This window comes from Schistocerca gregaria, chromosome 4, assembly GCF_023897955.1.
Source record: "Schistocerca gregaria isolate iqSchGreg1 chromosome 4, iqSchGreg1.2, whole genome shotgun sequence".
Lineage (NCBI taxonomy): Eukaryota > Metazoa > Arthropoda > Insecta > Orthoptera > Acrididae > Schistocerca > Schistocerca gregaria.
This window is the reverse complement of record NC_064923.1, coordinates 13,551,468-13,576,462: the sequence shown is the minus strand read 5'-3', so window position 1 is coordinate 13,576,462 and position 24,995 is coordinate 13,551,468. Positions and strand designations below refer to the sequence as shown.

Below are 24,995 nucleotides of genomic sequence, written 5' to 3'. Positions count from 1 at the left end.
GGCCTAGCGGTACTTTTGCGTACTTCATCCTTACGGTCGTCTGGATCATCAGACTTCAGCTGACAACACTTCATATTACCGTCTAATATTTGCACCTATGGCGACCCATTACTGCTTGCCTACACATCTGACACGTAAAGGAAGTGCTCTCCAAATAACACCACTTGCATTTCAGAACATGTCTTTCACACATGTCTACAAAATCACCTTCACCTTCAAATACAGTTTCGTAGCGACTGACGGAGACGTAGGCAAAGTTTAAAGTTGCTATTTCCATTACATCACGTTAATCAGAAAAACGGTAAGTTACATCTGCAGAGGAACAAAATTCCGTTCCTCCCCACGTGGGGCTCGAACCCACGACCCTGGGATTAAGAGCCTTATGTTCTACCGACTGAGCTAGCCGCGCTGCCTCGGTGAGTATATGCCGGTTAGCACGTCACACAGTACTCGTTTGGGTTGATTGGTCCCATACAGAACCTCCCCATGTTGCCTAATGTTTTCCTAACGTCACACTCGTCACGTAGTTCACTTTTATTTCATAATCATTTCTGAGAGGTAACAGAATTGCATGACAACCTGCAGAGCTAGTTTCGTCAAAATTAACACACATACTTGATGTGACTCATAAGCCGAACGAGTTACTTTCCGACGTTATTTTAGATGTGCAAGTGCCAGTCAAAAACACGCGGCGACGGCAATATGCAAACCAATTCGCTAGTTAACACCGGTCTTGTTGTGCGTGTTTCAAGCTCAAGAGCATCTCCAAGTAGAAAATGGTCAACAGCAACGTTCACACGGTTTCGTACTGCTCAAGTGCTACACTAAAACGGTATGTTTCTTTTTCATATCTGGAAAAACACGACCGAGAGAGGAATCAAACACGCAATCTTCGGATACGAAGTCCGACGCCTTATCCATTAGGCCACACGGTCACTGACAAACAAGTGGAACTTATACACGACTCATCTCAAAACGCTCACACCACTGAGGAGTTGTGTTTTCGTTCTACACAGACGCTGCCCCTTGCTCTTTCCCACCCATTTGATACATTCAACCTGCTACGAGACCTACCAAATATAGACTGGGAAACTAAACCACACACTTTGTGCATTCGGAAATGTAAGGCAGGGCGTCCCTCGCCGCATTTGCTACGATGTCCATTTGCTACTTCTGCAGAAGTGGCGGCGGCGACGACGACGACGACGACGACGACGACGACGACAACCGCGGAAGGCTCTGAGATATGTGAGAAATACATCTATAAAATATATTTCAGACTGTCCCATCCCACCTTATGCTGTACCGCTTTGGCAAATGCTTTATCTGCGCCATTCGCCTTAATCACATCTGAGAGTAATTCTTAATAAAACGCCTCTCGCTAATTGTTAGTCATCCCAGATACTGTTTGCTATAAGGCCACGACGCGCAACTGATATCCAAAATTCGTCTGCCTCCTGTGAGGATCGAACTCACGACCCCTGGTTTACTAGACCAGTGCTCTGCCACTGAGCTAAAGAGGCGCGGCCTACCGGTACTTTTGCGTACTTCATCCTTACGGTCGTCTGGATCATCAGACTTCAGCTGACAACACTTCATATTACCGTCTAATATTTGCACCTATGGCGACCCATTACTGCTTGCCTACACATCTGACACGTAAAGGAAGTGCTCTCCAAATGACACCACTTGCATTTCAGAACATGTCTTTCACACATGTCTACAAAATCACCTTCACCTTCAAATACAGTTTCGTAGCGACTGACGGAGACGTAGGCAAAGTTTAAAGTTGCTATTTCCATTACATCACGTTAATCAGAAAAACGGTAAGTTACATCTGCAGAGGAACAAAATTCCGTTCCTCCCCACGTGGGGCTCGAACCCACGACCCTGGGATTAAAAGCCTTATGTTCTACCGACTGAGCTAGCCGCGCTGCCTCGGTGAGTATATGCCGGTTAGCACGTCACACAGTACTCGTTTGGGTTGATTGGTCCCATACAGAACCTCCCCATGTTGCCTAATGTTTTCCTAACGTCACACTCGTCACGTAGTTCACTTTTATTTCATAATCATTTCTGAGAGGTAACAGAATTGCATGACAACCTGCAGAGCTAGTTTAGTCAAAATTAACACACATACTTGATGTGACTCATAAGCCGAACGAGTTACTTTCCGACGTTATTTTAGATGTGCAAGTGCCAGTCAAAAACACGCGGCGACGGCAATATGCAAACCAATTCGCTAGTTAACACCGGTCTTGTTGTGCGTGTTTCAAGCTCAAGAGCATCTCCAAGCAGAAAATGGTCAACAGCAACGTTCACACGGTTTCGTACTGCTCAAGTGCTGCACTAAAACGGTATGTTTCTTTTTCAGATCTGGAAAAACACGACCGAGAGAGGAATCAAACACGCAATCTTCGGATACGAAGTCCGACGCCTTATCCATTAGGCCACACGGTCACTGACAAACAAGTGGAACTTATATACGACTCATCTCAAAACGCTCACACCACTGAGGAGTTGTGTTTTCGTTCTACACAGACGCTGCCCCTTGCTCTTTCCCACCCATTTGATACATTCAACCTGCTACGAGACCTACCAAATATAGACTGGGAAACTAAACCACACACTTTGTGCATTCGGAAATGTAAGGCAGGGCGTCCCTCGCCGCATTTGCTACGATGTCCATTTGCTACTTCTGCAGAAGTGGCGGCGGCGGCGACGACGACGACGACGACGACGACGACGACGACGACGACGACGACGACGACGACAACCGCGGAAGGCTCTGAGATATGTGAGAAATACATCTATAAAATATATTTCAGACTGTCCCATCCCACCTTATGCTGTACCGCTTTGGCAAATGCTTTATCTGCGCCATTCGCCTTAATCACATCTGAGAGTAATTCTTAATAAAAGGCCTCTCGCTAATTGTTAGTCATCCCAGATACTGTTTGCTATAAGGCCACGACGCGCAACTGATATCCAAAATTCGTCTGCCTTCTATGAGGATCGAACTCACGACCTCTGGTTTACTAGACCAGTGCTCTGCCACTGAGCTAAAGAGGCGCGGCCTAGCGATACTTTTGCGTACTTCATCCTTACGGTCGTCTGGATCATCAGACTTCAGCTGACAACACTTCATATTACCGTCTAATATTTGCAGCTATGGCGACCCATTACTGCTTGCCTACACATCTGACACGTAAAGGAAGTGCTCTCCAAATAACACCACTTGCATTTCAGAACATGTCTTTCACACATGTCTACAAAATCACCTTCACCTTCAAATACAGTTTCGTAGCGACTGACGGAGACGTAGGCAAAGTTTAAAGTTGCTATTTCCATTACATCACGTTAATCAGAAAAACGGTAAGTTACATCTGCAGAGGAACAAAATACCGTTCCTCCCCACGTGGGGCTCGAACCCACGACCCTGGGATTAAGAGCCTTATGTTCTACCGACTGAGCTAGCCGCGCTGCCTCGGTGAGTATATGCCGGTTAGCACGTCACACAGTACTCGTTTGGGTTGATTGGTCCCATACAGAACCTCCCCATGTTGCCTAATGTTTTCCTAACGTCACACTCGTCACGTAGTTCACTTTTATTTCATAATCATTTCTGAGAGGTAACAGAATTGCATGACAACCTGCAGAGCTAGTTTCGTCAAAATTAACACACATACTTGATGTGACTCATAAGCCGAACGAGTTACTTTCCGACGTTATTTTAGATGTGCAAGTGCCAGTCAAAAACACGCGGCGACGGCAATATGCAAACCAATTCGCTAGTTAACACCGGTCTTGTTGTGCGTGTTTCAAGCTCAAGAGCATCTCCAAGCAGAAAATGGTCAACAGCAACGTTCACACGGTTTCGTACTGCTCAAGTGCTGCACTAAAACGGTATGTTTCTTTTTCATATCTGGAAAAACACGACCGAGAGAGGAATCAAACACGCAATCTTCGGATACGAAGTCCGACGCCTTATCCATTAGGCCACACGGTCACTGACAAACAAGTGGAACTTATATACGACTCATCTCAAAACGCTCACACCACTGAGGAGTTGTGTTTTCGTTCTACACAGACGCTGCCCCTTGCTCTTTCCCACCCATTTGATACATTCAACCTGCTACGAGACCTACCAAATATAGACTGGGAAACTAAACCACACACTTTGTGCATTCGGAAATGTAAGGCAGGGCGTCCCTCGCCGCATTTGCTACGATGTCCATTTGCTACTTCTGCAGAAGTGGCGGCGGCGACGACGACGACGACGACGACGACGACGACGACGACGACGACGACGACAACCGCGGAAGGCTCTGAGATATGTGAGAAATACATCTATAAAATATATTTCAGACTGTCCCATCCCACCTTATGCTGTACCGCTTTGGCAAATGCTTTATCTGCGCCATTCGCCTTAATCACATCTGAGAGTAATTCTTAATAAAACGCCTCTCGCTAATTGTTAGTCATCCCAGATACTGTTTGCTATAAGGCCACGACGCGCAACTGATATCCAAAATTCGTCTGCCTCCTGTGAGGATCGAACTCACGACCCCTGGTTTACTAGACCAGTGCTCTGCCACTGAGCTAAAGAGGCGCGGCCTAGCGGTACTTTTGCGTACTTCATCCTTACGGTCGTCTGGATCATCAGACTTCAGCTGACAACACTTCATATTACCGTCTAATATTTGCACCTATGGCGACCCATTACTGCTTGCCTACACATCTGACACGTAAAGGAAGTGCTCTCCAAATAACACCACTTGCATTTCAGAACATGTCTTTCACACATGTCTACAAAATCACCTTCACCTTCAAATACAGTTTCGTAGCGACTGACGGAGACGTAGGCAAAGTTTAAAGTTGCTATTTCCATTACATCACGTTAATCAGAAAAAACGGTAAGTTACATCTGCAGAGGAACAAAATTCCGTTCCTCCCCACGTGGGGCTCGAACCCACGACCCTGGGATTAAGAGCCTTATGTTCTACCGACTGAGCTAGCCACGCTGCCTCGGTGAGTATATGCCGGTTAGCACGTCACACAGTACTCGTTTGGGTTGATTGGTCCCATACAGAACCTCCCCATGTTGCCTAATGTTTTCCTAACGTCACACTCGTCACGTAGTTCACTTTTATTTCATAATCATTTCTGAGAGGTAACAGAATTGCATGACAACCTGCAGAGCTAGTTTCGTCAAAATTAACACACATACTTGATGTGACTCATAAGCCGAACGAGTTACTTTCCGACGTTATTTTAGATGTGCAAGTGCCAGTCAAAAACACGCGGCGACGGCAATATGCAAACCAATTCGCTAGTTAACACCGGTCTTGTTGTGCGTGTTTCAAGCTCAAGAGCATCTCCAAGCAGAAAATGGTCAACAGCAACGTTCACACGGTTTCGTACTGCTCAAGTGCTGCACTAAAACGGTATGTTTCTTTTTCATATCTGGAAAAACACGACCGAGAGAGGAATCAAACACGCAATCTTCGGATACGAAGTCCGACGCCTTATCCATTAGGCCACACGGTCACTGACAAACAAGTGGAACTTATACACGACTCATCTCAAAACGCTCACACCACTGAGGAGTTGTGTTTTCGTTCTACACAGACGCTGCCCCTTGCTCTTTCCCACCCATTTGATACATTCAACCTGCTACGAGACCTACCAAATATAGACTGGGAAACTAAACCACACACTTTGTGCATTCGGAAATGTAAGGCAGGGCGTCCCTCGCCGCATTTGCTACGATGTCCATTTGCTACTTCTGCAGAAGTGGCGGCGGCGGCGGCGGCGACGACGACGACGACGACGACGACGACGACGACGACGACGACGACGACGACGACGACGACGACGACGACAACCGCGGAAGGCTCTGAGATATGTGAGAAATACATCTATAAAATATATTTCAGACTGTCCCATCCCACCTTATGCTGTACCGCTTTGGCAAATGCTTTATCTGCGCCATTCGCCTTAATCACATCTGAGAGTAATTCTTAATAAAACGCCTCTCGCTAATTGTTAGTCATCCCAGATACTGTTTGCTATAAGGCCACGACGCGCAACTGATATCCAAAATTCGTCTGCCTCCTGTGAGGATCGAACTCACGACCCCTGGTTTACTAGACCAGTGCTCTGCCACTGAGCTAAAGAGGCGCGGCCTAGCGGTACTTTTGCGTACTTCATCCTTACGGTCGTCTGGATCATCAGACTTCAGCTGACAACACTTCATATTACCGTCTAATATTTGCACCTATGGCGACCCATTACTGCTTGCCTACACATCTGACACGTAAAGGAAGTGCTCTCCAAATAACACCACTTGCATTTCAGAACATGTCTTTCACACATGTCTACAAAATCACCTTCACCTTCAAATACAGTTTCGTAGCGACTGACGGAGACGTAGGCAAAGTTTAAAGTTGCTATTTCCATTACATCACGTTAATCAGAAAAACGGTAAGTTACATCTGCAGAGGAACAAAATTCCGTTCCTCCCCACGTGGGGCTCGAACCCACGACCCTGGGATTAAGAGCCTTATGTTCTACCGACTGAGCTAGCCGCGCTGCCTCGGTGAGTATATGCCGGTTAGCACGTCACACAGTACTCGTTTGGGTTGATTGGTCCCATACAGAACCTCCCCATGTTGCCTAATGTTTTCCTAACGTCACACTCGTCACGTAGTTCACTTTTATTTCATAATCATTTCTGAGAGGTAACAGAATTGCATGACAACCTGCAGAGCTAGTTTCGTCAAAATTAACACACATACTTGATGTGACTCATAAGCCGAACGAGTTACTTTCCGACGTTATTTTAGATGTGCAAGTGCCAGTCAAAAACACGCGGCGACGGCAATATGCAAACCAATTCGCTAGTTAACACCGGTCTTGTTGTGCGTGTTTCAAGCTCAAGAGCATCTCCAAGTAGAAAATGGTCAACAGCAACGTTCACACGGTTTCGTACTGCTCAAGTGCTACACTAAAACGGTATGTTTCTTTTTCATATCTGGAAAAACACGACCGAGAGAGGAATCAAACACGCAATCTTCGGATACGAAGTCCGACGCCTTATCCATTAGGCCACACGGTCACTGACAAACAAGTGGAACTTATACACGACTCATCTCAAAACGCTCACACCACTGAGGAGTTGTGTTTTCGTTCTACACAGACGCTGCCCCTTGCTCTTTCCCACCCATTTGATACATTCAACCTGCTACGAGACCTACCAAATATAGACTGGGAAACTAAACCACACACTTTGTGCATTCGGAAATGTAAGGCAGGGCGTCCCTCGCCGCATTTGCTACGATGTCCATTTGCTACTTCTGCAGAAGTGGCGGCGGCGGCGACGACGACGACGACGACGACGACGACGACGACGACGACGACAACCGCGGAAGGCTCTGAGATATGTGAGAAATACATCTATAAAATATATTTCAGACTGTCCCATCCCACCTTATGCTGTACCGCTTTGGCAAATGCTTTATCTGCGCCATTCGCCTTAATCACATCTGAGAGTAATTCTTAATAAAACGCCTCTCGCTAATTGTTAGTCATCCCAGATACTGTTTGCTATAAGGCCACGACGCGCAACTGATATCCTAAATTCGTCTGCCTCCTGTGAGGATCGAACTCACGACCCCTGGTTTACTAGACCAGTGCTCTGCCACTGAGCTAAAGAGGCGCGGCCTAGCGGTACTTTTGCGTACTTCATCCTTACGGTCGTCTGGATCATCAGACTTCAGCTGACAACACTTCATATTACCGTCTAATATTTGCAGCTATGGCGATCCATTACTGCTTGCCTACACATCTGACACGTAAAGGAAGTGCTCTCCAAATAACACCACTTGCATTTCAGAACATGTCTTTCACACATGTCTACAAAATCACCTTCACCTTCAAATACAGTTTCGTAGCGACTGACGGAGACGTAGGCAAAGTTTAAAGTTGCTATTTCCATTACATCACGTTAATCAGAAAAACGGTAAGTTACATCTGCAGAGGAACAAAATTCCGTTCCTCCCCACGTGGGGCTCGAACCCACGACCCTGGGATTAAGAGCCTTATGTTCTACCGACTGAGCTAGCCGCGCTGCCTCGGTGAGTATATGCCGGTTAGCACGTCACACAGTACTCGTTTGGGTTGATTGGTCCCATACAGAACCTCCCCATGTTGCCTAATGTTTTCCTAACGTCACACTCGTCACGTAGTTCACTTTTATTTCATAATCATTTCTGAGAGGTAACAGAATTGCATGACAACCTGCAGAGCTAGTTTCGTCAAAATTAACACACATACTTGATGTGACTCATAAGCCGAACGAGTTACTTTCCGACGTTATTTTAGATGTGCAAGTGCCAGTCAAAAACACGCGGCGACGGCAATATGCAAACCAATTCGCTAGTTAACACCGGTCTTGTTGTGCGTGTTTCAAGCTCAAGAGCATCTCCAAGCAGAAAATGGTCAACAGCAACGTTCACACGGTTTCGTACTGCTCAAGTGCTGCACTAAAACGGTATGTTTCTTTTTCATATCTGGAAAAACACGACCGAGAGAGGAATCAAACACGCAATCTTCGGATACGAAGTCCGACGCCTTATCCATTAGGCCACACGGTCACTGACAAACAAGTGGAACTTATATACGACTCATCTCAAAACGCTCACACCACTGAGGAGTTGTGTTTTCGTTCTACACAGACGCTGCCCCTTGCTCTTTCCCACCCATTTGATACATTCAACCTGCTACGAGACCTACCAAATATAGACTGGGAAACTAAACCACACACTTTGTGCATTCGGAAATGTAAGGCAGGGCGTCCCTCGCCGCATTTGCTACGATGTCCATTTGCTACTTCTGCAGAAGTGGCGGCGGCGGCGGCGGCGGCGGCGGCGACGACGACGACGACGACGACGACGACGACGACGACAACCGCGGAAGGCTCTGAGATATGAGAGAAATACATCTATAAAATATATTTCAGACTGTGCCATCCCACCTTATGCTGTACCGCTTTGGCAAATGCTTTATCTGCGCCATTCGCCTCAATCACATCTGAGAGTAATTCTTAATAAAACGCCTCTCGCTAATTGTTAGTCATCCCAGATACTGTTAGCTATAAGGCCACGACGCGCAACTGATATCCAAAATTCGTCTGCCTTCTGTGAGGATCGAACTCACGACCCCTGGTTTACTAGACCAGTGCTCTGCCACTGAGCTAAAGAGGCGCGGCCTAGCGGTACTTTTGCGTACTTCATCCTTACGGTCGTCTGGATCATCAGACTTCAGCTGACAACACTTCATATTACCGTCTAATATTTGCACCTATGGCGACACATTACTGCTTGCCTACACATCTGACACGTAAATTAAGTGCTCTCCAAATAACACCACTTGCATTTCAGAACATGTCTTTCACACATGTCTACAAAATCACCTTCACCTTCAAATACAGTTTCGTAGCGACTGATGGAGACGTAGGCAAAGTTTAAAGTTGCTATTTCCATTACATCACGTTAATCAGAAAAACGGTAAGTTACATCTGCAGAGGAACAAAATTCCGTTCCTCCCCACGTGGGGCTCGAACCCACGACCCTGGGATTAAGAGCCTTATGTTCTACCGACTGAGCTAGCCGCGCTGCCTCGGTGAGTATATGCCGGTTAGCACGTCACACAGTACTCGTTTGGGTTGATTGGTCCCATACAGAACCTCCCCATGTTGCTTAATGTTTTCCTAACGTCACACTCGTCACGTAGTTCACTTTTATTTCATAATCATTTCTGAGAGGTAACAGAATTGCATGACAACCTGCAGAGCTAGTTTCGTCAAAATTAACACACATACTTGATGTGACTCATACGCCGAACGATTTACTTTCCGACGTTATTTTAGATGTGCAAGTGCCAGTCAAAAACACGCGGCGACGGCAATATGCAAACCAATTCGCTAGTTAACACCGGTCTTGTTGTGCGTGTTTCAAGCTCAAGAGCATCTCCAAGCAGAAAATGGTCAACAGCAACGTTCACACGGTTTCGTACTGCTCAAGTGCTGCACTAAAACGGTATGTTTCTTTTTCATATCTGGAAAAACACGACCGAGAGAGGAATCAAACACGCAATCTTCGGATACGAAGTCCGACGCCTTATCCATTAAGCCACACGGTCACTGACAAACAAGTGGAACTTATATACGACTCATCTCAAAACGCTCACACCACTGAGGAGTTGTGTTTTCGTTCTACACAGACGCTGCCCCTTGCTCTTTCCCACCCATTTGATACATTCAACCTGCTACGAGACCTACCAAATATAGACTGGGAAACTAAACCACACACTTTGTGCATTCGGAAATGTAAGGCAGGGCGTCCCTCGCCGCATTTGCTACGATGTCCATTTGCTACTTCTGCAGAAGTGGCGGCGGCGGCGACGACGACGACAACCGCGGAAGGCTCTGAGATATGTGAGAAATACATCTATAAAATATATTTCAGACTGTCCCATCCCACCTTATGCTGTACCGCTTTGGCAAATGCTTTATCTGCGCCATTCGCCTTAATCACATCTGAGAGTAATTCTTAATAAAACGCCTCTCGCTAATTGTTAGTCATCCCAGATACTGTTTGCTATAAGGCCACGATGCGCAACTGATATCCAAAATTCGTCTGCCTCCTGTGAGGATCGAACTCACGACCCCTGGTTTACTAGACCAGTGCTCTGCCACTGAGCTAAAGAGGCGCGGCCTAGCGGTACTTTTGCGTACTTCATCCTTACGGTCGTCTGGATCATCAGACTTCAGCTGATAACACTTCATATTACCGTCTAATATTTGCAGCTATGGCGACCCATTACTGCTTGCCTACACATCTGACACGTAAAGGAAGTGCTCTCCAAATAACACCACTTGCATTTCAGAACATGTCTTTCACACATGTCTACAAAATCACCTTCACCTTCAAATACAGTTTCGTAGCGACTGACGGAGACGTAGGCAAAGTTTAAAGTTGCTATTTCCATTACATCACGTTAATCAGAAAAACGGTAAGTTACATCTGCAGAGGAACAAAATTCCGTTCCTCCCCACGTGGGGCTCGAACCCACGACCCTGGGATTAAGAGCCTTATGTTCTACCGACTGAGCTAGCCGCGCTGCCTCGGTGAGTATATGCCGGTTAGCACGTCACACAGTACTCGTTTGGGTTGATTGGTCCCATACAGAACCTCCCCATGTTGCCTAATGTTTTCCTAACGTCACACTCGTCACGTAGTTCACTTTTATTTCATAATCATTTCTGAGAGGTAACAGAATTGCATGACAACCTGCAGAGCTAGTTTCGTCAAAATTAACACACATACTTGATGTGACTCATAAGCCGAACGAGTTACTTTCCGACGTTATTTTAGATGTGCAAGTGCCAGTCAAAAACACGCGGCGACGGCAATATGCAAACCAATTCGCTAGTTAACACCGGTCTTGTTGTGCGTGTTTCAAGCTCAAGAGCATCTCCAAGCAGAAAATGGTCAACAGCAACGTTCACACGGTTTCGTACTGCTCAAGTGCTGCACTAAAACGGTATGTTTCTTTTTCATATCTGGAAAAACACGACCGAGAGAGGAATCAAACACGCAATCTTCGGATACGAAGTCCGACGCCTTATCCATTAGGCCACACGGTCACTGACAAACAAGTGGAACTTATATACGACTCATCTCAAAACGCTCACACCACTGAGGAGTTGTGTTTTCGTTCTACACAGACGCTGCCCCTTGCTCTTTCCCACCCATTTGATACATTCAACCTGCTACGAGACCTACCAAATATAGACTGGGAAACTAAACCACACACTTTGTGCATTCGGAAATGTAAGGCAGGGCGTCCCTCGCCGCATTTGCTACGATGTCCATTTGCTACTTCTGCAGAAGTGGCGGCGGCGACGACGACGACAACCGCGGAAGGCTCTGAGATATGTGAGAAATACATCTATAAAATATATTTCAGACTGTCCCATCCCACATTATGCTGTACCGCTTTGGCAAATGCTTTATCTGCGCCATTCGCCTTAATCACATCTGAGAGTAATTCTTAATAAAACGCCTCTCGCTAATTGTTAGTCATCCCAGATACTGTTTGCTATAAGGCCACGACGCGCAACTGATATCCAAAATTCGTCTGCCTCCTGTGAGGATCGAACTCACGACCCCTGGTTTACTAGACCAGTGCTCTGCCACTGAGCTAAAGAGGCGCGGCCTAGCGGTACTTTTGCGTACTTCATCCTTACGGTCGTCTGGATCATCAGACTTCAGCTGACAACACTTCATATTACCGTCTAATATTTGCACCTATGGCGACCCATTACTGCTTGCCTACACATCTGACACGTAAAGGAAGTGCTCTCCAAATAACACCACTTGCATTTCAGAACATGTCTTTCACACATGTCTACAAAATCACCTTCACCTTCAAATACAGTTTCGTAGCGACTGACGGAGACGTAGGCAAAGTTTAAAGTTGCTATTTCCATTACATCACGTTAATCAGAAAAACGGTAAGTTACATCTGCAGAGGAACAAAATTCCGTTCCTCCCCACGTGGGGCTCGAACCCACGACCCTGGGATTAAGAGCCTTATGTTCTACCGACTGAGCTAGCCGCGCTGCCTCGGTGAGTATATGCCGGTTAGCACGTCACACAGTACTCGTTTGGGTTGATTGGTCCCATACAGAACCTCCCCATGTTGCCTAATGTTTTCCTAACGTCACACTCGTCACGTAGTTCACTTTTATTTCATAATCATTTCTGAGAGGTAACAGAATTGCATGACAACCTGCAGAGCTAGTTTCGTCAAAATTAACACACATACTTGATGTGACTCATAAGCCGAACGAGTTACTTTCCGACGTTATTTTAGATGTGCAAGTGCCAGTCAAAAACACGCGGCGACGGCAATATGCAAACCAATTCGCTAGTTAACACCGGTCTTGTTGTGCGTGTTTCAAGCTCAAGAGCATCTCCAAGCAGAAAATGGTCAACAGCAACGTTCACACGGTTTCGTACTGCTCAAGTGCTGCACTAAAACGGTATGTTTCTTTTTCAGATCTGGAAAAACACGACCGAGAGAGGAATCAAATACGCAATCTTCGGATACGAAGTCCGACGCCTTATCCATTAGGCCACACGGTCACTGACAAACAAGTGGAACTTATATACGACTCATCTCAAAACGCTCACACCACTGAGGAGTTGTGTTTTCGTTCTACACAGACGCTGCCCCTTGCTCTTTCCCACCCATTTGATACATTCAACCTGCTACGAGACCTACCAAATATAGACTGGGAAACTAAACCACACACTTTGTGCATTCGGAAATGTAAGGCAGGGCGTCCCTCGCCGCATTTGCTACGATGTCCATTTGCTACTTCTGCAGAAGTGGCGGCGGCGGCGGCGACGACGACGACGACGACGACGACGACGACAACCGCGGAAGGCTCTGAGATATGAGAGAAATACATCTATAAAATATATTTCAGACTGTGCCATCCCACCTTATGCTGTACCGCTTTGGCAAATGCTTTATCTGCGCCATTCGCCTTAATCACATCTGAGAGTAATTCTTAATAAAACGCCTCTCGCTAATTGTTAGTCATCCCAGATACTGTTAGCTATAAGGCCACGACGCGCAACTGATATCCAAAATTCGTCTGCCTTCTGTGAGGATCGAACTCACGACCCCTGGTTTACTAGACCAGTGCTCTGCCACTGAGCTAAAGAGGCGCGGCCTAGCGGTACTTTTGCGTACTTCATCCTTACGGTCGTCTGGATCATCAGACTTCAGCTGACAACACTTCATATTACCGTCTAATATTTGCAGCTATGGCGACCCATTACTGCTTGCCTACACATCTGACACGTAAAGGAAGTGCTCTCCAAATAACACCACTTGCATTTCAGAACATGTCTTTCACACATGTCTACAAAATCACCTTCACCTTCAAATACAGTTTCGTAGCGACTGACGGAGACGTAGGCAAAGTTTAAAGTTGCTATTTCCATTACATCACGTTAATCAGAAAAACGGTAAGTTACATCTGCAGAGGAACAAAATTCCGTTCCTCCCCACGTGGGGCTCGAACCCACGACCCTGGGATTAAGAGCCTTATGTTCTACCGACTGAGCTAGCCGCGCTGCCTCGGTGAGTATATGCCGGTTAGCACGTCACACAGTACTCGTTTGGGTTGATTGGTCCCATACAGAACCTCCCCATGTTGCCTAATGTTTTCCTAACGTCACACTCGTCACGTAGTTCACTTTTATTTCATAATCATTTCTGAGAGGTAACAGAATTGCATGACAACCTGCAGAGCTAGTTTCGTCAAAATTAACACACATACTTGATGTGACTCATAAGCCGAACGAGTTACTTTCCGACGTTATTTTAGATGTGCAAGTGCCAGTCAAAATCACGCGGCGACGGCAATATGCAAACCAATTCGCTAGTTAACACCGGTCTTGTTGTGCGTGTTTCAAGCTCAAGAGCATCTCCAAGCAGAAAATGGTCAACAGCAACGTTCACACGGTTTCGTACTGCTCAAGTGCTGCACTAAAACGGTATGTTTCTTTTTCATATCTGGAAAAACACGACCGAGAGAGGAATCAAACACGCAATCTTCGGATACGAAGTCCGACGCCTTATCCATTAGGCCACACGGTCACTGACAAACAAGTGGAACTTATATACGACTCATCTCAAAACGCTCACACCACTGAGGAGTTGTGTTTTCGTTCTACACAGACGCTGCCCCTTGCTCTTTCCCACCCATTTGATACATTCAACCTGCTACGAGACCTACCAAATATAGACTGGGAAACTAAACCACACACTTTGTGCATTCGGAAATGTAAGGCAGGGCGTCCCTCGCCGCATTTGCTACGATGTCCATTTGCTACTTCTGCAGAAGTGGCGGCGGCGACGACGACGACGACGACGACCGCGGAAGGCTCTGAGATATGTGAGAAATACATCTATAAAATATATTTCAGACTGTGCCATCCCACCTTATGCTGTACCGCTTTGGCAAATGCTTTATCTGCGCCATTCGCCTTAATCACATCTGAGAGTAATTCTTAATAAAACGCCTCTCGCTAATTGTTAGTCATCCCAGATACTGTTTGCTATAAGGCCACGACGCGCAACTGATATCCAAAATTCGTCTGCCTCCTGTGAGGATCGAACTCACGACCCCTGGTTTACTAGACCAGTGCTCTGCCACTGAGCTAAAGAGGCGCGGCCTAGCGGTACTTTTGCGTACTTCATCCTTACGGTCGTCTGGATCATCAGACTTCAGCTGACAACACTTCATATTACCGTCTAATATTTGCACCTATGGCGACCCATTACTGCTTGCCTACACATCTGACACGTAAAGGAAGTGCTCTCCAAATAACACCACTTGCATTTCAGAACATGTCTTTCACACATGTCTACAAAATCACCTTCACCTTCAAATACAGTTTCGTAGCGACTGACGGAGACGTAGGCAAAGTTTAAAGTTGCTATTTCCATTACATCACGTTAATCAGAAAAACGGTAAGTTACATCTGCAGAGGAACAAAATTCCGTTCCTCCCCACGTGGGGCTCGAACCCACGACCCTGGGATTAAGAGCCTTATGTTCTACCGACTGAGCTAGCCGCGCTGCCTCGGTGAGTATATGCCGGTTAGCACGTCACACAGTACTCGTTTGGGTTGATTGGTCCCATACAGAACCTCCCCATGTTGCCTAATGTTTTCCTAACGTCACACTCGTCACGTAGTTCACTTTTATTTCATAATCATTTCTGAGAGGTAACAGAATTGCATGACAACCTGCAGAGCTAGTTTCGTCAAAATTAACACACATACTTGATGTGACTCATAAGCCGAACGAGTTACTTTCCGACGTTATTTTAGATGTGCAAGTGCCAGTCAAAAACACGCGGCGACGGCAATATGCAAACCAATTCGCTAGTTAACACCGGTCTTGTTGTGCGTGTTTCAAGCTCAAGAGCATCTCCAAGCAGAAAATGGTCAACAGCAACGTTCACACGGTTTCGTACTGCTCAAGTGCTGCACTAAAACGGTATGTTTCTTTTTCAGATCTGGAAAAACACGACCGAGAGAGGAATCAAACACGCAATCTTCGGATACGAAGTCCGACGCCTTATCCATTAGGCCACACGGTCACTGACAAACAAGTGGAACTTATATACGACTCATCTCAAAACGCTCACACCACTGAGGAGTTGTGTTTTCGTTCTACACAGACGCTGCCCCTTGCTCTTTCCCACCCATTTGATACATTCAACCTGCTACGAGACCTACCAAATATAGACTGGGAAACTAAACCACACACTTTGTGCATTCGGAAATGTAAGGCAGGGCGTCCCTCGCCGCATTTGCTACGATGTCCATTTGCTACTTCTGCAGAAGTGGCGGCGGCGGCGGCGGCGACGACGACGACGACGACGACGACGACGACGACGACGACGACAACCGCGGAAGGCTCTGAGATATGAGAGAAATACATCTATAAAATATATTTCAGACTGTGCCATCCCACCTTATGCTGTACCGCTTTGGCAAATGCTTTATCTGCGCCATTCGCCTTAATCACATCTGAGAGTAATTCTTAATAAAACGCCTCTCGCTAATTGTTAGTCATCCCAGATACTGTTAGCTATAAGGCCACGACGCGCAACTGATATCCAAAATTCGTCTGCCTTCTGTGAGGATCGAACTCACGACCCCTGGTTTACTAGACCAGTGCTCTGCCACTGAGCTAAAGAGGCGCGGCCTAGAGGTACTTTTGCGTACTTCATCCTTACGGTCGTCTGGATCATCAGACTTCAGCTGACAACACTTCATATTACCGTCTAATATTTGCACCTATGGCGACCCATTACTGCTTGCCTACACATCTGACACGTAAAGGAAGTGCTCTCCAAATAACACCACTTGCATTTCAGAACATGTCTTTCACACATGTCTACAAAATCACCTTCACCTTCAAATACAGTTTCGTAGCGACTGATGGAGACGTAGGCAAAGTTTAAAGTTGCTATTTCCATTACATCACGTTAATCAGAAAAACGGTAAGTTACATCTGCAGAGGAACAAAATTCCGTTCCTCCCCACATGGGGCTCGAACCCACGACCCTGGGATTAAGAGCCTTATGTTCTACCGACTGAGCTAGCCGCGCTGCCTCGGTGAGTATATGCCGGTTAGCACGTCACACAGTACTCGTTTGGGTTGATTGGTCCCATACAGAACCTCCCCATGTTGCCTAATGTTTTCCTAACGTCACACTCGTCACGTAGTTCACTTTTATTTCATAATCATTTCTGAGAGGTAACAGAATTGCATGACAACCTGCAGAGCTAGTTTCGTCAAAATTAACACACATACTTGATGTGACTCATAAGCCGAACGAGTTACTTTCCGACGTTATTTTAGATGTGCAAGTGCCAGTCAAAAACACGCGGCGACGGCAATATGCAAACCAATTCGCTAGTTAACACCGGTCTTGTTGTGCGTGTTTCAAGCTCAAGAGCATCTCCAAGCAGAAAATGGTCAACAGCAACGTTCACACGGTTTCGTACTGCTCAAGTGCTGCACTAAAACGGTATGTTTCTTTTTCATATCTGGAAAAACACGACCGAGAGAGGAATCAAACACGCAATCTTCGGATACGAAGTCCGACGCCTTATCCATTAGGCCACACGGTCACTGACAAACAAGTGGAACTTATATACGACTCATCTCAAAACGCTCACACCACTGAGGAGTTGTGTTTTCGTTCTACACAGACGCTGCCCCTTGCTCTTTCCCACCCATTTGATACATTCAACCTGCTACGAGACCTACCAAATATAGACTGGGAAACTAAACCACACACTTTGTGCATTCGGAAATGTAAGGCAGGGCGTCCCTCGCCGCATTTGCTACGATGTCCATTTGCTACTTCTGCAGAAGTGGCGGCGGCGACGACGACGACGACGACGACGACAACCGCGGAAGGCTCTGAGATATGTGAGAAATACATCTATAAAATATATTTCAGACTGTCCCATCCCACCTTATGCTGTACCGCTTTGGCAAATGCTTTATCTGCGCCATTCGCCTTAATCACATCTGAGAGTAATTCTTAATAAAACGCCTCTCGCTAATTGTTAGTCATCCCAGATACTGTTTGCTATAAGGCCACGACGCGCAACTGATATCCAAAATTCGTCTGCCTCCTGTGAGGATCGAACTCACGACCCCTGGTTTACTAGACCAGTGCTCTGCCACTGAGCTAAAGAGGCGCGGCCTAGCGGTACTTTTGCGTACTTCATCCTTACGGTCGTCTGGATCATCAGACTTCAGCTGACAACACTTCATATTACCGTCTAATATTTGCACCTATGGCGACCCATTACTGCTTGCCTACACATCTGACACGTAAAGGAAGTGCTCTCCAAATAACACCACTTGCATTTCAGAACATGTCTTTCACACATGTCTACAAAATCACCTTCACCTTCAAATACAGTTTCGTAGCGACTGACGGAGACGTAGACAAAGTTTAAAGTTGCTATTTCCATTACATCACGTTAATCAGAAAAACGGTAAGTTACATCTGCAGAGGAACAAAATTCCGTTCCTCCCCACGTGGGGCTCGAACCCACGACCCTGGGATTAAGAGCCTTATGTTCTACCGACTGAGCTAGCCGCGCTGCCTCGGTGAGTATATGCCGGTTAGCACGTCACACAGTACTCGTTTGGGTTGATTGGTCCCATACAGAACCTCCCCATGTTGCCTAATGTTTTCCTAACGTCACACTCGTCACGTAGTTCACTTTTATTTCATAATCATTTCTGAGAGGTAACAGAATTGCATGACAACCTGCAGAGCTAGTTTCGTCAAAATTAACACACATACCTGATGTGACTCATAAGCCGAACGAGTTACTTTCCGACGTTATTTTAGATGTGCAAGTGCCAGTCAAAAACACGCGGCGACGGCAATATGCAAACCAATTCGCTAGTTAACACCGGTCTTGTTGTGCGTGTTTCAAGCTCAAGAGCATCTCCAAGCAGAAAATGGTCAACAGCAACGTTCACACGGTTTCGTACTGCTCAAGTGCTGCACTAAAACGGTATGTTTCTTTTTCAGATCTGGAAAAACACGACCGAGAGAGGAATCAAACACGCAATCTTCGGATACGAAGTCCGACGGCTTATCCATTAGGCCACACGGTCACTGACAAACAAATGGAACTTATATACGACTCATCTCAAAACGCTCACACCACTGAGGAGTTGTGTTTTCGTTCTACACAGACGCTGCCCCTTGCTCTTTCCCACCCATTTGATACATTCAACCTGCTACGAGACCTACCAAATATAGACTGGGAAACTAAACCACACACTTTGTGCATTCGGAAATGTAAGGCAGGGCGTCCCTCGCCGCATTTGCTACGATGTCCATTTGCTACTTCTGCAGAAGTGGCGGCGGCGGCGACGACGACGACGACGACGACGACGACGACGACGACAACCGCGGAAGGCTCTGAGATATGTGAGAAATACATCTACAAAATATATTTCAGACTGTGCCATCCCACCTTATGCTGTACCGCTTTGGCAAATGCTTTATCTGCGCCATTCGCCTTAATCACATCTGAGAGTAATTCTTAATAAAACGCCTCTCGCTAATTGTTAGTCATCCCAGATACTGTTTGCTATAAGGCCACGACGCGCAACTGATATCCAAAATTCGTCTGCCTCCTGTGAGGATCGAACTCACGACCCCTGGTTTACTAGACCAGTGCTCTGCCACTGAGCTAAAGAGGCGCGGCCTAGCGGTACTTTTGCGTACTTCATCCTTACGTTCGTCTGGATCATCAGACTTCAGCTGACAACACTTCATATTACCGTCTAATATTTGCACCTATGGCGACCCATTACTGCTTGCCTACACATCTGACACGTAAAGGAAGTGCTCTCCAAATAACACCACTTGCATTTCAGAACATGTCTTTCACACATGTCTACAAAATCACCTTCACCTTCAAATACAGTTTCGTAGCGACTGACGGAGACGTAGGCAAAGTTTAAAGTTGCTATTTCCATTACATCACGTTAATCAGAAAAACGGTAAGTTACATCTGCAGAGGAACAAAACTCCGTTCCTCCCCACGTGGGTTCGAACCCACGACCCTGGGATTAAGAGCCTTATGTTCTACCGACTGAGCTAGCCGCGCTGCCTCGGTGAGTATATGCCGGTTAGCACGTCACACAGTACTCGTTTGGGTTGATTGGTCCCATACAGAACCTCCCCATGTTGCCTAATGTTTTCCTAACGTCACACTCGTCACGTAGTTCACTTTTATTTCATAATCATTTCTGAGAGGTAACAGAATTGCATGACAACCTGCAGAGCTAGTTTCGTCAAAATTAACACACATCCTTGATGTGACTCATAAGCCGAACGAGTTACTTTCCGACGTTATTTTAGATGTGCAAGTGCCAGTCAAAAACACGCGGCGACGGCAATATGCAAACCAATTCGCTAGTTAACACCCGTCTTGTTGTGCGTGTTTCAAGCTCAAGAGCATCTCCAAGCAGAAAATGGTCAACAGCAACGTTCACACGGTTTCGTACTGCTCAAGTGCTGCACTAAAACGGTATGTTTCTTTTTCAGATCTGGAAAAACACGACCGAGAGAGGAATCAAACACGCAATCTTCGGATACGAAGTCCGACGCCTTATCCATTAGGCCACACGGTCACTGACAAACAAGTGGAACTTATATACGACTCATCTCAAAACGCTCACACCACTGAGGAGTTGTGTTTTCGTTCTACACAGACGCTGCCCCTTGCTCTTTCCCACCCATTTGATACATTCAACCTGCTACGAGACCTACCAAATATAGACTGGGAAACTAAACCACACACTTTGTGCATTCGGAAATGTAAGGCAGGGCGTCCCTCGCCGCATTTGCTACGATGTCCATTTGCTACTTCTGCAGAAGTGGCGGCGGCGACGACGACGACAACCGCGGAAGGCTCTGAGATATGTGAGAAATACATCTATAAAATATATTTCAGACTGTCCCATCCCACCTTATGCTGTACCGCTTTGGCAAATGCTTTATCTGCGCCATTCGCCTTAATCACATCTGAGAGTAATTCTTAATAAAACGCCTCTCGCTAATTGTTAGTCATCCCAGATACTGTTTGCTATAAGGCCACGACGCGCAACTGATATCCAAAATTCGTCTGCCTCCTGTGAGGATCGAACTCACGACCCCTGGTTTACTAGACCAGTGCTCTGCCACTGAGCTAAAGAGGCGCGGCCTAGCGGTACTTTTGCGTACTTCATTCTTACGGTTGTCTGGATCATCAGACTTCAGCTGACAACACTTCATATTACCGTCTAATATTTGCAGCTATGGCGACCCATTACTGCTTGCCTACACATCTGACACGTAAGGGAAGTGCTCTCCAAATAACACCACTTGCATTTCAGAACATGTCTTTCACACATGTCTACAAAATCACCTTCACCTTCAAATACAGTTTCGTAGCGACTGACGGAGACGTAGGCAAAGTTTAAAGTTGCTATTTCCATTACATCACGTTAATCAGAAAAACGGTAAGTTACATCTGCAGAGGAACAAAATTCCGTTCCTCCCCACGTGGGGCTCGAACCCACGACCCTGGGATTAAGAGCCTTATATTCTACCGACTGAGCTAGCCGCGCTGCCTCGGTGAGTATATGCCGGTTAGCACGTCACACAGTACTCGTTTGGGTTGATTGGTCCCATACAGAACCTCCCCATGTTGCCTAATGTTTTCCTAACGTCACACTCGTCACGTAGTTCACTTTTATTTCATAATCATTTCTGAGAGGTAACAGAATTGCATGACAACCTGCAGAGCTAGTTTCGTCAAAATTAACACACATACTTGATGTGACTCATAAGCCGAACGAGTTACTTTCCGACGTTATTTTAGATGTGCAAGTGCCAGTCAAAAACACGCGGCGACGGCAATATGCAAACCAATTCGCTAGTTAACACCGGTCTTGTTGTGCGTGTTTCAAGCTCAAGAGCATCTCCAAGCAGAAAATGGTCAACAGCAACGTTCACACGGTTTCGTACTGCTCAAGTGCTGCACTAAAACGGTATGTTTCTTTTTCATATCTGGAAAAACACGACCGAGAGAGGAATCAAACACGCAATCTTCGGATACGAAGTCCGACGCCTTATCCATTAGGCCACACGGTCACTGACAAACAAGTGGAACTTATATACGACTCATCTCAAAACGCTCACACCACTGAGGAGTTGTGTTTTCGTTCTACACAGACGCTGCCCCTTGCTCTTTCCCACCCATTTGATACATTCAACCTGCTACGAGACCTACCAAATATAGACTGGGAAACTAAACCACACACTTTGTGCATTCGGAAATGTAAGGCAGGGCGTCCCTCGCCGCATTTGCTACGATGTCCATTTGCTACTTCTGCAGAAGTGGCGGCGGCGACGACGACGACGACTACAACCGCGGAAGGCTCTGAGATATGTGAGAAATACATCTATAAAATATATTTCAGACTGTCCCATCCCACCTTATGCTGTACCGCTTTGGCAAATGCTTTATCTGCGCCATTCGCCTTAATCACATCTGAGAGTAATTCTTAATAAAACGCCTCTCGCTAATTGTTATCATCCCAGATACTGTTTGCTATAAGGCCACGACGCGCAACTGATATCCAAAATTCGTCTGCCTCCTGTGAGGATCGAACTCACGACCCCTGGTTTACTAGACCAGTGCTCTGCCACTGAGCTAAAGAGGCGCGGCCTAGCGGTACTTTTGCGTACTTCATCCTTACGGTCGTCTGGATCATCAGACTTCAGCTGACAACACTTCATATTACCGTCTAATATTTGCACCTATGGCGACCCATTACTGCTTGCCTACACATCTGACACGTAAAGGAAGTGCTCTCCAAATAACACCACTTGCATTTCAGAACATGTCTTTCACACATGTCTACAAAATCACCTTCACCTTCAAATACAGTTTCGTAGCGACTGACGGAGACGTAGGCAAAGTTTAAAGTTGCTATTTCCATTACATCACGTTAATCAGAAAAACGGTAAGTTACATCTGCAGAGGAACAAAATTCCGTTCCTCCCCACGTGGGGCTCGAACCCACGACCCTGGGATTAAGAGCCTTATGTTCTACCGACTGAGCTAGCCGCGCTGCCTCGGTGAGTATATGCCGGTTAGCACGTCACACAGTACTCGTTTGGGTTGATTGGTCCCATACAGAACCTCCCCATGTTGCCTAATGTTTTCCTAACGTCACACTCGTCACGTAGTTCACTTTTATTTCATAATCATTTCTGAGAGGTAACAGAATTGCATGACAACCTGCAGAGCTAGTTTCGTCAAAATTAACACACATACTTGATGTGACTCATAAGCCGAACGAGTTACTTTCCGACGTTATTTTAGATGTGCAAGTGCCAGTCAAAAACACGCGGCGACGGCAATATGCAAACCAATTCGCTAGTTAACACCGGTCTTGTTGTGCGTGTTTCAAGCTCAAGAGCATCTCCAAGCAGAAAATGGTCAACAGCAACGTTCACACGGTTTCGTACTGCTCAAGTGCTGCACTAAAACGGTATGTTTCTTTTTCAGATCTGGAAAAACACGACCGAGAGAGGAATCAAACACGCAATCTTCGGATACGAAGTCCGACGCCTTATCCATTAGGCCACACGGTCACTGACAAACAAGTGGAACTTATATACGACTCATCTCAAAACGCTCACACCACTGAGGAGTTGTGTTTTCGTTCTACACAGACGCTGCCCCTTGCTCTTTCCCACCCATTTGATACATTCAACCTGCTACGAGACCTACCAAATATAGACTGGGAAACTAAACCACACACTTTGTGCATTCGGAAATGTAAGGCAGGGCGTCCCTCGCCGCATTTGCTACGATGTCCATTTGCTACTTCTGCAGAAGTGGCGGCGGCGACGACGACGACGACGACGACGACGACAACCGCGGAAGGCTCTGAGATATGTGAGAAATACATCTATAAAATATATTTCAGACTGTCCCATCCCACCTTATGCTGTACCGCTTTGGCAAATGCTTTATCTGCGCCATTCGCCTTAATCACATCTGAGAGTAATTCTTAATAAAAGGCCTCTCGCTAATTGTTAGTCATCCCATATACTGTTTGCTATAAGGCCACGACGCGCAACTGATATCCTAAATTCGTCTGCCTCCTGTGAGGATCGAACTCACGACCCCTGGTTTACTAGACCAGTGCTCTGCCACTGAGCTAAAGAGGCGCGGCCTAGCGGTACTTTTGCGTACTTCATCCTTACGGTCGTCTGGATCATCAGACTTCAGCTGACAACACTTCATATTACCGTCTAATATTTGCACCTATGGCGACCCATTACTGCTTGCCTACACATCTGACACGTAAAGGAAGTGCTCTCCAAATAACACCACTTGCATTTCAGAACATGTCTTTCACACATGTCTACAAAATCACCTTCACCTTCAAATACAGTTTCGTAGCGACTGACGGAGACGTAGGCAAAGTTTAAAGTTGCTATTTCCATTACATCACGTTAATCAGAAAAACGGTAAGTTACATCTGCAGAGGAACAAAATTCCGTTCCTCCCCACGTGGGGCTCGAACCCACGACCCTGGGATTAAGAGCCTTATGTTCTACCGACTGAGCTAGCCGCGCTGCCTCGGTGAGTATATGCCGGTTAGCACGTCACACAGTACTCGTTTGGGTTGATTGGTCCCATACAGAACCTCCCCATGTTGCCTAATGTTTTCCTAACGTCACACTCGTCACGTAGTTCACTTTTATTTCATAATCATTTCTGAGA

At 46.3% G+C, this 24,995-nt stretch overlaps 16 non-coding genes across 16 annotated transcripts; all 16 read right to left on the bottom strand.

Annotated features, from left to right (window-relative positions):
- Positions 1-1,451: 1,451 nt before the first annotated feature.
- Positions 1,452-1,523, bottom strand: Trnat-agu (transfer RNA threonine (anticodon AGU)). The gene has a single exon. It is a non-coding gene; the product is annotated as a tRNA-Thr (tRNA).
- Positions 1,524-3,000: 1,477 nt separating this feature from the next.
- On the bottom strand, positions 3,001-3,072 carry Trnat-agu (transfer RNA threonine (anticodon AGU)). The gene has a single exon. It is a non-coding gene; the product is annotated as a tRNA-Thr (tRNA).
- Positions 3,073-4,540: 1,468 nt separating this feature from the next.
- Trnat-agu (transfer RNA threonine (anticodon AGU)) lies at positions 4,541-4,612 on the bottom strand. The gene has a single exon. It is a non-coding gene; the product is annotated as a tRNA-Thr (tRNA).
- A 1,499-nt stretch (positions 4,613-6,111) lies between these two features.
- On the bottom strand, positions 6,112-6,183 carry Trnat-agu (transfer RNA threonine (anticodon AGU)). Its single transcript has one exon. It is a non-coding gene; the product is annotated as a tRNA-Thr (tRNA).
- Positions 6,184-7,648: 1,465 nt separating this feature from the next.
- On the bottom strand, positions 7,649-7,720 carry Trnat-agu (transfer RNA threonine (anticodon AGU)). Its single transcript has one exon. It is a non-coding gene; the product is annotated as a tRNA-Thr (tRNA).
- Positions 7,721-9,194: 1,474 nt separating this feature from the next.
- Trnat-agu (transfer RNA threonine (anticodon AGU)) lies at positions 9,195-9,266 on the bottom strand. The gene has a single exon. It is a non-coding gene; the product is annotated as a tRNA-Thr (tRNA).
- Positions 9,267-10,701: 1,435 nt separating this feature from the next.
- On the bottom strand, positions 10,702-10,773 carry Trnat-agu (transfer RNA threonine (anticodon AGU)). Its single transcript has one exon. It is a non-coding gene; the product is annotated as a tRNA-Thr (tRNA).
- A 1,432-nt stretch (positions 10,774-12,205) lies between these two features.
- Positions 12,206-12,277, bottom strand: Trnat-agu (transfer RNA threonine (anticodon AGU)). The gene has a single exon. It is a non-coding gene; the product is annotated as a tRNA-Thr (tRNA).
- Positions 12,278-13,733: 1,456 nt separating this feature from the next.
- Positions 13,734-13,805, bottom strand: Trnat-agu (transfer RNA threonine (anticodon AGU)). The gene has a single exon. It is a non-coding gene; the product is annotated as a tRNA-Thr (tRNA).
- A 1,438-nt stretch (positions 13,806-15,243) lies between these two features.
- Positions 15,244-15,315, bottom strand: Trnat-agu (transfer RNA threonine (anticodon AGU)). The gene has a single exon. It is a non-coding gene; the product is annotated as a tRNA-Thr (tRNA).
- A 1,471-nt stretch (positions 15,316-16,786) lies between these two features.
- Positions 16,787-16,858, bottom strand: Trnat-agu (transfer RNA threonine (anticodon AGU)). Its single transcript has one exon. It is a non-coding gene; the product is annotated as a tRNA-Thr (tRNA).
- Positions 16,859-18,302: 1,444 nt separating this feature from the next.
- Positions 18,303-18,374, bottom strand: Trnat-agu (transfer RNA threonine (anticodon AGU)). The gene has a single exon. It is a non-coding gene; the product is annotated as a tRNA-Thr (tRNA).
- A 1,459-nt stretch (positions 18,375-19,833) lies between these two features.
- On the bottom strand, positions 19,834-19,905 carry Trnat-agu (transfer RNA threonine (anticodon AGU)). Its single transcript has one exon. It is a non-coding gene; the product is annotated as a tRNA-Thr (tRNA).
- Positions 19,906-21,336: 1,431 nt separating this feature from the next.
- Positions 21,337-21,408, bottom strand: Trnat-agu (transfer RNA threonine (anticodon AGU)). The gene has a single exon. It is a non-coding gene; the product is annotated as a tRNA-Thr (tRNA).
- Positions 21,409-22,845: 1,437 nt separating this feature from the next.
- On the bottom strand, positions 22,846-22,917 carry Trnat-agu (transfer RNA threonine (anticodon AGU)). Its single transcript has one exon. It is a non-coding gene; the product is annotated as a tRNA-Thr (tRNA).
- A 1,447-nt stretch (positions 22,918-24,364) lies between these two features.
- Trnat-agu (transfer RNA threonine (anticodon AGU)) lies at positions 24,365-24,436 on the bottom strand. The gene has a single exon. It is a non-coding gene; the product is annotated as a tRNA-Thr (tRNA).
- Positions 24,437-24,995: the final 559 nt, after the last annotated feature.